We start from the raw sequence: 11,685 nt of genomic DNA on the forward strand, positions 1-11,685 counted from the left end.
AAGCAGTGGGGGGTAGTATCTCAAAAATGGTTGTGCTTGGGACACCGACACGAAGCGCCAGGCTTTGCCCCCAATGAATGGAGACGGGTGGCCCTGATCTGTGTGGTGTGTGTGTGTGGGGGGGCCATCCTGGGTTCAAACTGGAAGGTCTTAGCCGCTGCCCACAGTGCTACCCAGCCCCCAGAGAAGCTCCGACCAGGGATGACTCCTAGGAACTTCCAGCTGAGCCCAGTGGATTCAGCACTCCATTTACACTGGAAATCCAGCCCCTGCGGCTTTTGTCTGTTGCTGCAAATACCTAACGTGGGCCTGCTGTGAGTTTGTGTGCATGCAGACCAAGTTCCGGCCTTTGGCTAAGCACAAGAGCTGGGGTTGAGTGTCCAGGACCGATGCTTGACTGTACGTGTGAGTTCCACCCGGTTGTTGTGCTGGTGAATTTTGAATGCACCCCCAACATTCACACATAAATGGACTCCGGAAACACCGCCTCCATAATTTCTTGGAAACAGTTTGTCCAGAGACGCCGTGCCCGTTTCTTAGACCTCTCCATCTGCACCGACCAGCCTGCCCCAAATCTGAAGTGGAAATTCTTCCTGCACTGCAGTGATCCCCAGTTTAGCACCTTCTGTGGGTGCATATCAGAGACAGGGAGATGGAGCAAGGGGACATGGGCAGTGGTGTTGCTCCCCCCTGCTGGGAAGCCCTCCCCCCCCAGAACTGAGCCAACATTTCTGTCTCAACCTCTGCCACTGCATCATGCTAAGCTGTACAGTGCAACAGGTGAAGTTTGAAGGTGTGTCTTGCCCAGCCTTCCCTAAGAGCGTATGTGTTAGACTCCAACTCCATCAGTCCCGTATCGGAATCCTAGTACGACAGCAGCTTGGGCAAGACAGCCCTAGCCCATCTAATTGGGTTGCCAATTATTCCATGGCTGCTGGAAACGGCACAAAACAGACTCTTCTTTGGCATAAATTATCCTGCAATGTTTACTGCTTTGCTTATTTTTTTCCTAGCAGTGTGAAATCTAAAACTTCTGGCTGTTTCATGTAACCATTCCTTTGGCTTTTGAGGATTCAGTTGGCACTGGCCACACCCTAGGAAGCAAACAGGTGCCGGTTCATAAGGGACAGAAACATAATAAAGGAAAAGAACAATGGCTTGGCATGAAGCATGGTGCTGGGCTCTAAGCAGTACCTATTCAGGGTTGTTCCTGTGTGCTGTGGAGTCATCTGTGACTTATGGGAACCCTCCAAAATGTGCTGTCCTTGTGTTCTTCCAATTATGCAAGGACTGTGCCTTCCCTTATGGAAGCAGCTCATTTCAAGCAGGTCTTCCTCCTTCGACTTTCCTAGCCTTCTTGCCTTCTCCACGGAGCCCCACCTTCCGCTGATGTTCCTGAAAGAGCCTCTGTTTCGTCGGGGAAAGTTCTGGCTGGATTTGAGCGAAGACTCCCTTTGTCTGCCTGCTGGTGCAGAATATTTGCAAAGCGATCCTCCAGCCTCTGCTTCAAAAGCATCCGTTGTCTTCCTGTCTGTGTCTTCACTGTCAAGCTCTCACTCCCGAGCACAAGGATCCAGAAGACAATCGTGTGACTTCTTGACACCTGAGGATCTTGTCTGGTGCCTTCATTTCTGCCCTTCCAAGTCCCCACCTTCTTCAGATTCCTTCCTGGCTGTCTCCCTTGAGTGGAAGCGGATCCTTAGCCCTGAGGAAATCCTGCTTTGCCTGGGCCTTTGATGACATCTTGGGCATGCACAACAGCATTCTGACAGCCTAGTTCTGGAAACCCATTTGCAGGAGAACGCGCCAAAGCAGAGAAGTTTCTGGACCATAAGCAAAGGATGCATTTGGCTGTGGAACAGCTACATGTCATGTCCAGGGACATTTGGAGCTGGCTGAGAGAAAGTAGTGATGCGTTGCGTTGCGTTGCTTTACTGAGAAGCGGCTGGTTCCAAGAGCAAAAACAGCTGCTTAAAAATGGCCCAAAGCACAACTACCCAGGATTTTTATTTTAATTTTTTTGGGCAATTTCAGGGTGCATTCTTACCTGCCCTACCGTGTCCCCTGAGGCCTCCATGCCTGAAGGGCCCGCAAGCCCCTGGACTCGCCCCACAGCCGACTTGGCTGGGCCGAGGCTCCGCGTGACTCAAAAGTCCATCTGCAAACAGGCTGGCTAACTCAAGGCCACCGGGTCACCGGCCCTGAATTCCAATGGGTTGCGGGGTTGCAGCCCCATCTCAAAATCCATCAACAGCATGTACAATTCCATAGAAAGGGAACCGAAGAGGAAAGCCAAATCCTCCCACAGTATCAGAAAGATCGCAATGCAGGCCAAAACTTAGGATGTAAGCTCCTCGGAGCAGAGACCTATCAACCTTTGCTTCTCATACGTCTAAAAGATCTGCACCCATGCATGGGTGGCCGTGAACTAATAATTCTCTCCACGTCACCACAGTGGTCCCTGCAGGTGAGTGTATTTTGTTGCTGTTAGTTGCAAAGTCGCGTCCAATCCATCCCCATGGACAACACTCCTCCAGGCCCTCCTGTCCTCCACCGTCCCCCGGAGTCCGCCTAAGCTCACAACGACTGCCCCAGTGACTCCATCCAGCCCCCTCATCCTCTGCCGCCCCCTCCTTCTTTTTCCTTCCATTGTTCCCAGGATCAGGGTCTTCTCCAGGGAGTCCTTCCTTCTCATTAGGTGGCCAAAGTATTCCAGCTTCATCTTCAGGATCTGGCCTTCTAAAGAGCAGTCAGGGTTGATCTCCTCTAGGACTGACCGGTTTGATCGCCTTGCAGTCCAAGGGACTCACAGGAGTCTCCTCCAGCACCACAATCCAAAGGCCTCAATCCTTCGGCGCTCAGCCTTCCTTATGGTCCAAATTTCACAGCCATACATTGCAGCTGGGAAAACCAAGCCTTGACTATATGCACTTTTGTCGGCAGGGTGATGTCTCCGCTTTTTAGTATGCTGTCTAGGCTTGCCATAGCTTTCCTCCCCAGGAGCAAGCGTCTTTTAATTTCTTGGCTGCAATCCCCGTCTGCGGTGATCTTGGAGCCCAAGAAAATAAAATGTGTCACTACCTCCATTTCTTCCCCATCTATTTACCAGGAAGTGAGAGGACCGGATGCCATGATCTTAGTTTTCTTAATGTTGAGTTTAAAGCCAGCTTTTCCACTCTCCTCTTTTACCCGCATCAAGAGGCTATTTAATTCCTCTTCACCTTATGCCATTAGAGTGGTATCATCTGCATATCTGAGGTTGTTGATATTTCTCCCGCAATCTTAATTCCAACTGGTGATTCATCTAGCCCCACCCTTCTCATGAAGTGCTCTGCATATAAGTTAAATAGGCAGGGCAACAGTATGCAGTATGAACTCCTTTCTCAATTTTGAACCAATCAGTGGTCCTGTGTCCAGTTCTCACTGTTGCTTCTTGACCCGCATACAGGTTTCTCAAGAGACAAATAAGATGGTCAGGTACTCCCATCTCTTTAGGAACTTGCCACAGTCTGTTTGGATCCACACAATCAAAGGCTTTAGCATAGTCAAGGAAGCAGAAATAGATGTTTTTCTGGAACTCCCTAGCTTTCTCCATGATCCAGCGTATGTTGGCAGTTTGACGTCTAGTCCCTCTGCCTCTTCGAAACCCTCCCTGTACTTCTGGTAGTTCTCGGTCCACATCCTGCTGGAGCCCAGCTTGTAGGATTTTGAGCATCACTTAGCTAGCATGTGAAATGAGTGCAATGGTGCGGTAGTTCGAACATTCTTTGGCATTGCCCTTCTTTGGAATTGGAATGTAAACTGACCTTTTCCAATCCTGTGGCCACTGTGGAGTGTGCCAAATTTGCTGGCATATTGAGTGTAGCATTTTTACTGCAGCATCTTTTAGGATTTTGAATAGCTCCCTGCATGGCATAGCTCATAGCTTCATTGAGCTACGTAAGCCCCTTCGCCACGGCAAGGCAGTGATCCATGAAGAGGCGGTGAGTGTATACATCCCACAATTATGATAGAAGCCACTATTAAAAAATAACCCTGACGGCCAACCGAGCAAACGAGCATGAATCCCCATGAGACGTGCCAGGGGCGTGACGCGGCTGCTAACGGGCCCCGTGCCATCGTGGGCTGAATATCCCTTCCTCGTCCTCGTTCTAGGATGAAGTGACACTAGTTTAAAGCATTTTGTTGCACGCTGCCTTTGGAGGCAGAATTAAACTCTTGGCCATTTGTGGCTTTTGCAGCGCATGTTCATCAATTTTGCACACATGGAAATAGAGCAAGTCTTTCCGCTGCCAGGATTGCGGCCAAACACATCGCTTGACTTCTGTAACGTTTCTTTAGAAAAGGACAAACATGGAGGAAATTGTTTTAAGGACATCTTTACTGCCACACTTCACCCAGCTGCACAATTGCAGCAACATCAAGTGGCAATCCACTCCATTTGTTGCCTGGGGAAACAGGTTCTTCTGTTATTGATTTAAAAATTTTCTATACCATCGACTATCAAGTAGTCTCAGGATGCTAATTATTTTAATGGCTTTTTATCCTGGTTTTTTTCACTCAAGGAACTCAGAAGGACTAGTATAACTCCATTTTGCCTGCACAACCACAGCCATGTGGCCAGAGCGGGGAACTGGTCCCAAGTAACATTGTGAGCTTCATGGGGACATGAGGACTAGAACCCAGGACCCCTGGTTTTCCAGCCCGACTCCCCATCCCGCACGGGCAGTTTTGGGACGGCCAGGCATGTTGCGTGGTGTGGTTTTGTCTACCTGTGTGTGCTAAAGTCCAGATGCCATCTCCCCACCGCGAATTCAGAGGTTTAGTGTTCGCTCTTTGCACACTTAGCTGGGACTGGCCCCCCGTGATCTCGACGGGATGCGTTGAGCTGGACATCCATGGGACTGAATGGCTGGGCATTCCCAGAGACTGACCTGCCCTCCGCCTAAAGGCCATCTCTGGACGAAACAGGGGCAGGGGTTCAACTGGGTGAGACTGTCCCAGGTGCTTGGGGAAAGGCCCCTTCTGGACCCACAGATGTGCCCGCCAGGGAAAGGGGGGCAGGGCTGGGGGGCCTGTGGCAGAGAGGACAGAGAGAGGGGGATCCCAGGTGGCAGTGGGCCGTGTCTGTGTGTTTGCGGGGAGGCATGTCCGTTCGAGCTGTGGGAGGATTGCTAGGGGGGAGACAGGGAGGGGCCTGCTGTCCCCTGCCCCAAGACCCCTTATATCCATCACATATTCCCCTCTCCTGGCCGCTGCCCACAGTGCTGACCCCTGACGCCCCGGGAAGCTCAGGCCGGGGAGCACTCCTACGAACCTCCAGCCGAGCCCCGAGTGGATTCAGCTCTCCATTCACGCGGCAATTCCAGCCACTGCGGCTTTTGCGTGTTGCTGCAAAGACCTAACACAAGCCTCTTTGTGTGTTTCTGTGCATGCAGACCAAGTCCTGGGCTTCGGCTAAGCACACCAGGTGTCCAGGATGGGTGCCGGTGTGGCAATTTCGGGGTGCGTTCTTACCTGCCCTACCGTGTCCCCTGAGGCCTCCGTGCCTGAAGGGCCCGCAAGCCCCTGGACTCACCCCACAGCCGACTTGGCTGGGCCGAGGCTCCACGTGACTCAAAAGCCCAGCTGCAAGCAGGCTGGCTAACTCAAGGCCACCGGGTCACCGGCCCTGAATTCCAGAGCTGCCTGCAAGCTCATTTGGACTGATGGTTTATCTCCCAGCGAGCGGCCAGCGCGGTGCTGTTTGGGCGGGGGGCGGATCTGCAGGGCGGGGGTCCGGGGTGCAGAGGGAGCTGGCTCCGGAAATCCTGGCAGAGGATGGCGTGGGCTGTTTCCTTCCCCTCCGTTCCTTTTCTGCAGCGGAAGGAAGCATCCCAGGGCCTGCTCCGGGACGGGCGTACCTGGCCGCCCGGTCTGTCCCTGGCATGCCTCCACGGCACCCCCCCCCCCCCCGCCCAGGTACCCACGCATCAGCTGAGCAACACTTTTCAACCCTACACCCCCCAGGAGGCGAGCCAAGGGGGGTGGGGTTGCAGCCCCATTTCAGAATCCATCAATGGCATGTACAGTTCTATAGGAAGGGAACCCAAGAGGAAAGCCAAACCCTCCCACAGTCTCAGAAGGATTGCAATGCAGGCCAAAACTTAAGATGTAAGCTCCTCGGAGCAGAGACCTATCAACCTTTGCTTCTCGTACGTCTGGAAGATCTGCACCCATGCATGGGTGTCCGTAAACTAATAATTCTCTCCACATCACCACAGTGGTCCCTGCAGGTGAGTGTACACATCTCCCAGTGATGATGGACGCCACTATTAAAAAATAACCCTTACGGCCAACCGAGCAAACGAGCATGAATCCTCCTGAGACGTGACGCGGCTGCTAACGGGCCCCGTGCCATCTTGGGCTGAATATCCCTTCCTTGTCCTCGTTCTAGGATGAAGTGACAATAGATTAAAGCATTTTTGTTGCACGCTGCCTTTGGAGGTAGAATGGAACATTTGGCCATTTGTGGCTTTTGCAGCGCATGTTTATCAGTCTGAGTGCGATGGTGTAACGTGGTGTCCTGCAACAGCAGGGGGATGGACTTGATGGCCTTTGTGGGTCCTCCCAGCTCAGCTTCCAGGATTGTTTGGCACAGATGGAATGGAGCATATCTGTTGGCAGCAAGAGTCACGGCCAAACAATCATATTGTTTGATGTTTGCTGCTGCAACATTTCTTGAAAAAGAGAAAGATGGTAAAAATTGTTTTAATGGAATGTTTACTGCCATAGTCCATCCGGCTTCAGAATTGTAGCAGCATGAAACAGCACTCAAGCTTCATTTGTTGCCTGTGGAAACAGCTTCTTCATTTTATTTATTTATTTCTTCTTCCATTCTTCCATTATTTATTAATTTTAAAATTTCTATACCATCCTCTACCAAATAGTCTCAGGATGGTAATTATTTTAATGGATTTCTATCCTGGCTTTTTTCCTTCTTCAATGGAACTTGGCAATACTTGTATAACTCCATTTTATCTGCACAAAACCACAACCATCGTGTGGTCAAAGGGTCCCAAGTTACCTTGTGAGCTTCATGGGGACATGAGGACTAGAACCCGGGACCCCTGGTTTTCCAGCCCGACTCCCCATCACGCACTGGCAGTTTTGGGACGGCCAGGCATGTTGCGTGGTGTGGTTTTGTCTACCTGTGTGTGCTAAAGTCCAGATGCCATCTCCCCACCGTGACTTCAGAGGTTTAGTGTTCGCTCTTTGCACGCTTAGCTGGGACTGGCCCCCCATGATCTCGACGGGACGCGTTGAGCTGGACATCCATGGGACTGAATGGCTGGGCATTCCCAGAGACTGACCTGCCCTCCGCCTAAAGGCCATCTCTGGACGAAACAGGGGCAGGGGTTAAACTGGGTCGGACTGTCCCAATAAATAAGGTGCTATTTAGCCAGGCCAGGTACCAGAAAAATGGAATTGCCCAGAGTAACTTTGGGATAGAGAGCTAGCGTGGTGTACTGGTTAAGAGCACGGGTCCGGGACTCGGGTTCTAGTCCTCACTCAGCCCCGGAGCCAACTAGAGAGTTACAGACTCTCAGCCCAGCCTACCTCACAGGGTTGTTTTTGTGGGGATAAGATGGAGAGCAGGAAGCAGAAAATGATGTAGATCACTCTGAATTCCTTTTAAAAAGTGGGATAAAAATCTAATAAATAGGCTTTAGGGGAGGCATTTGACACATGCACAGAGGATAAGAGATTGATGCCTACCAGGGGTGCCCATCATAAGGTAGTTCAGCACAGAAGGTGCCTGCTCATTTACATTTGTTTGTTTGTTTGTTTGTTTTCCCATGGGTGTTGCTTTCTCTGCATTCCTCGATATTCTGTGATCACAATCCAGAGCTGGAGTAGCAGGACCACCGTTGAATTCCAAGTCGCTTTGTTACGATTTGTCTTGCCTTTAAAATTTTACACCTCATTCTTCTCCCTCTGAAAAGAGGGAACCCCCACCCCAACACACACACGAAAAGACCTGCCTTTGAGGAAGAACGAACGACGCTCAGTTGTAATGACATCCCAGCTTGCAATGGAATTGTTGCTCCCTGCTAGCTTTGCTCATGGACGGACGGCTGGGATATGTATTCAGGTTTGCAGCTCTTGTCTGTCTATCCCCCATTTCCCCCTTCCGCAGGGTGCTGATAACGTTCTTTGGCATGCCTCTCTTCTTTCCCCCATTTCCTCTCTTTCCCCTACCCCTCTCCGCCCCTTCTCTCCTCTGACCTTCGGTGGCCTGGATCCTTTCCTGCTCCCCATGAATGACTGGACCCAGCTTCCGTGACGGACAACTCCAGCGGACGCTCTCCCCTTGGCTCTGTGGCCTTCCCTTTGTCATCCTATGCCTGGGAGCTTCTAGGAGGCTGGGACGGTAAAGGGAAGCCTACAGGGCCGTGAGACCAGCCAGAGCAGGAGTCCCCGCAAACAGCTGCAAGAATTGCAGAACGTACCATGCGACGGAGAGCTTTTCTGCCCCACCCCTCTGTGGCCTCATCCAGAATCCCATACCCAAGTCCAATAGCCACATCTCAGAGACATTCTGGCAGCCACCTGCCCTGTCCCTTTAAACATTAAATGCTTGTTCCATAGGACTACAAGAGCAAGGTCTCTTCCGGGGCACTGTCACAAAATGGCTGGCTGCCCAAGAATCTAAGTCAAAGGCAGAGAGGTGGTTCTCCTGAGTTACCAAAGACCCAACTCCAGGATGAGTAACATGGCCAAGAAACTGAGTACGAGGCAGAGATGGGATCTGATCCATGAATGTGAAACCCCCCATTCGCCTCCCAAAAGCTGGACAAAACACGCATTTCATAGGAAGACCAAGAACTACACAACACCAGCTACACCCCCCGCTACACGCCCAGTGCATTAACCCCAGGAAAACATGCACGGGCCACTCATACCAACACCACCACCAAGCAACCACGCCATGACCTGACAAACCACACACCACACCAAAACAAGCAAAGCACTGGGGAATCCTCTCCACCCGCAAACAGTGCTGGCAAAGCATCGCCTCTTCAGCTCCGGAAGGTATTCTCTGCCCTGTCAGTTTTGCTTTGCACAGGGTGCAACATCCATTACAAACATTTCTGTATTTTCCAAGGATCCCTCAGGTGCTTGTTTGCAGCTCGAAGGCATTCTTGGAAATGTACACAGCCATGGGGATGCATATCACCAGTCGGTTCTTTTCGTTTAAAAAAAAATTTAAAATTTGAAAAAATAAGGAGCGTCAACAACACTGGGGGAGCGGGGAGAGTGCCTGAACTAGCAGTGTGATTCGCACAAGCGTTCCAAAAGGAGCACACATTTTCCTGGTTTCTGAGAATCTGCAGCAGAGGTCCCTCGGGTTGGCTTCCCGTGGCGGCGGTTCTTGGGCCTTCTGGGTAGAGAAAGGCCTTCCTGAGTTTTGCTTTCTGGCTACATAAGGGATGTGCAAACTGGCCTTGAATTCCTTGGAGGATGCAGATGAAGAAACAAGATAAACTCGACTGCTAAAAAGACAAGAGATAAATTGTTTTTATTGCTGTCGGTCAGCTGTTGTCAAATGCAGAGTGCAAGCTGTGTGTTTTGAAAAGGAGAAACTATCAGTTCAACCATAAGCATGCTCATAATTCAGAAAGAAACCCCACAGATTTTGGGGGACCTCTTCTTTGGAAGGGCACACAGGAAGTGTGCATAGGCACTACAATTTGAGTGAGCTGTATTTGTCCACATTTCTTGGGCTGTCAGCTTCTGTAATGCTTCAGATGAAAACCTTCCTGGGCCATAAAAGCACATCTTGCATTGATCCCACTGTATAAAAAACGTAATTCCGGACAAACCTGAGATTGAAGAATGTGGGGAGAACTGCTAAACTGTTCTCTTTGATTCTAATTATTTGCCTTCCTGAGCATTCGGGCATCATTGTGATGGGAGTTGTAGTCAGGGGCATGTACCAAGGGAAAGTTGGCCTAGTGCAGGCCAGCGGGCCTCATCCTGCCCAAGAAGGTCTGGGCACCCTCCTGGGACGCTCCCTTCCTGACGCCCTGCTTGAAGGGGGTTCTCTTTCCTCTGGGATAATAAAATATTCCTGTGAGTGTTCTTACCACAGAAGAACTGGGCCAGGCCAGACCTGGGCCCCGTTACTAACATCCTGTCGCCAGCCAGGAAAACTCATTAGCAGGCCGTGCTTGGCATGGTTCTCCCTTCCCAGGTGCATTTCTTTGAAGACTGAGGTTTGATTTGCCCATTGTGCTGGGTTAATCGCACTAAATTTTCCCAACTTTCCTACAGGGAAGAGGAGTTGGAGGCAACTGTCTGCAGGCTGAAATCAGGTGAATTCATGTTTCGTGCAGGGACAGTACTTCACCCCCCCCCAACCTTAAAAATTAAACAGGTTCTATCTTTGGCCCCACTTCTGTGGGACAGAAGAGGATTTCCATGTGTTGGTAGACAACGGCAGATCTTTTTTTTTAAAGAGTTGCACAAAAAGATCCTTAAAATGGCTGAGGATGATGGGAGCTGCAGTCCAATGTATTTGGACTTGCATTTGCCATACCAGAGGCGGCTGGCCTAGCAAAAGACCTTTGTACTCTGTTCTGATTTTCTCTGCTATGGGCTTAATGATCCTGCCGTTGCTTGTTATTTTATGTTTCCTTCTTTACCTGGATGAGAATTCCAGCTGCTTTTAGGGGCCTAAGTCTTTGTTGCTGCCTCTTGAAAGCTTTGTTGCTTACAGTAAAATTATTAAACTAAACTAGGCTGGTATATTTGCTAGACTGAGTCACTGGGGCAGTGGGTGTGAGCTTGAGAGGACTCTGAGGGATGGGGGAGGACAGGAATGTTGTCCATGGGGTCGGGATGGGTGGGGCACGACTTCGCAACTAGCAACAAAAAACAACAACAAGAACAGGCTGGTATATTTAGTATGCCGGCTCTTTTGCTTGCAGTCCTATGCAGAATTTCCGCAAACCAAGTTCCTCTTTCAGGCTGCAAGAGATTCTTCACACTTGGAATCCAGGATAATATTTTTATATTTTATAAAATTGTGTATATTTTTTACTCAGTAACAAATCCTATGCATACTCATTTTTAAAATAGTTTATTTGCAAGCAATGGATTCCACTAAATATAATCAAATGCCTAAGCAGTTCACCTAGAAATATTAAAATCACATTTAAAAAAATTTAAGAATCATTCCATACTGAGAACTAGTGTGATGTTGTGGTGAAGAGTGTGGGACAGGGTCTCAGGTGACCTGGATTCTAGTCCCTGCTCAGCCATGGAGCCATCTGGGTGACTTTGGGCCAGTCACAGACACTAAGCCCAGCCCACCTCACAGGGTTGTTGTTCTGGGGACCAGACTGGGAGCAGGAAGGGAATGCCGGAGGAAAATCCGCACTCTTTTAAAAAAGTTGGATAAGAATCTAATAGATAAATAGATAAATTCCGCTGACCATCATCGTACAAAACAGCAAAAGGAACTGGAAGAAAGAGGAGCAGCGGTTACTGGCACGCCAGGGAAAGACTACTGCAGGTGGGATTCGAAGCGTGCCACCGATCCGCACGGGGTCGCGCCGTCGGGGAAACAGCTCCTGCGAGGGGGCCCCACGGAATTCAGCGGGGCTCACCGCTGAGCGCACGGGTGGGACCGCAGGGCGT

This window comes from Varanus komodoensis, unplaced genomic scaffold (assembly GCF_004798865.1).
Source record: "Varanus komodoensis strain SLA01 unplaced genomic scaffold, ASM479886v1 scaffold79, whole genome shotgun sequence".
NCBI lineage: Eukaryota > Metazoa > Chordata > Lepidosauria > Squamata > Varanidae > Varanus > Varanus komodoensis.